The sequence below is a fragment of the Chiloscyllium punctatum genome, chromosome 47 (assembly GCF_047496795.1).
Source record: "Chiloscyllium punctatum isolate Juve2018m chromosome 47, sChiPun1.3, whole genome shotgun sequence".
In the NCBI taxonomy this organism is placed as follows: Eukaryota; Metazoa; Chordata; class Chondrichthyes; order Orectolobiformes; family Hemiscylliidae; genus Chiloscyllium; species Chiloscyllium punctatum.
In genome coordinates this window covers 40765039-40766131 of record NC_092785.1, presented here as the reverse complement: position 1 = coordinate 40766131, position 1093 = coordinate 40765039, and the positions used below count along the sequence as shown (strand labels likewise).

At 52.0% G+C, this 1093-nt stretch overlaps 1 protein-coding gene across 1 annotated transcript in view; it reads right to left on the bottom strand.

Moving 5' to 3' along the window:
* Positions 1-839: 839 nt before the first annotated feature.
* LOC140468466 (endonuclease domain-containing 1 protein-like) overlaps positions 840-1093 on the bottom strand; it is a 6317-nt gene continuing 6063 nt past the window's right edge. Inside the window, exon 2 of the mRNA XM_072564555.1 lies at positions 840-1093. This exon is cut by the window's right edge and continues 733 nt beyond it. The gene's annotated coding sequence lies outside the window, so the exon portion shown is untranslated.

Below are 1093 nucleotides of genomic sequence, written 5' to 3'. Positions count from 1 at the left end.
CAGAGAACGGGGGCAGAGACGGGCTGACACAGATCGAAATGGAGTGAGATTCAGAAAGGCAGAGAGAGAGAGAGATATGATGAAAGAGACAGAGCATCAAAGACGGTGACTGAGAGGGACAGAGAGAGGTTTGGAGAGACAGATAGTAAGATAGAGAGACAGACACGAAGACAGAGTGTGACAGAGAGAGAGAGATAGAGAGAGACATGCACAGATGGGGAGAGACAGGTGTGGAGAGAGAGAGAGAGGCACAGAGAGGGAGAGAGAGAGAGACAGGCACAGAGAGAGAGGGAGAGAGAGAGACAGGCACAGAGAGAGAGAGAGAGTGAGAGACAGGCACAGAGAGAGAGGAGAGAGAGGACAGGCACAGAGAGAGAGAGAGAGAGAGAGAGACAGGCACAGAGAGAGAGAGAGAGAGAGAGAGAGACAGGCACAGAGACAGAGAGAGAGAGAGAGACAGGCACAGAGAGAGAGAGAGCGACAGGGAGAGAGAGAGAGACAGTGAGATCGAGTGACAGGCACGGAGGGAGTGAGGGAGAGAGAAAGAGAGAGAGAGATAGAGCGACAGAGAGAGAGAGAGATAGAGAGAGAGACAGGCACAGAGAGAGAGAGAGAGAGAGATCAAGTGACAGGCAATGTGGGAGTGAGGGAGAGAGATAGATAGAGAGAGTGCGAGAGAGAGAGAGAGACAGCACGAAAGATAGAGAGGGAAAACCCATGTGAGGGACAGAGAGAAAGATGGAGATTAAGAGACTCGAAAGGCAGAACGTAACATAGAGAGAGAGAGAGAGAGCGAGAGAAACGTGATCAGATTCCAACTCAATAAACCAGGCTCGGTGTCAGAAATAACCAGTGATCTTTAATAGTGAATCGTCAGGAAGTCTTGGCTTTCCATTGTCGCGTGCTGTGAATGTGTTATTGTATCAGAGCGATGGCTGGGAGAGCGAGAGAGAGCGAGAGAGAGCGAGAGAGAGAGAGAGAGAGAGAGAGAGAGACAGAGCACAGAGAGAGAGAGAGGGAGGAGTCCGCCAGGGTGGCCCTGGGGTAGCGTCAGCCCTCTCTCTCTCTCCCTCCCTCTCTCTCTCCCTCCCCC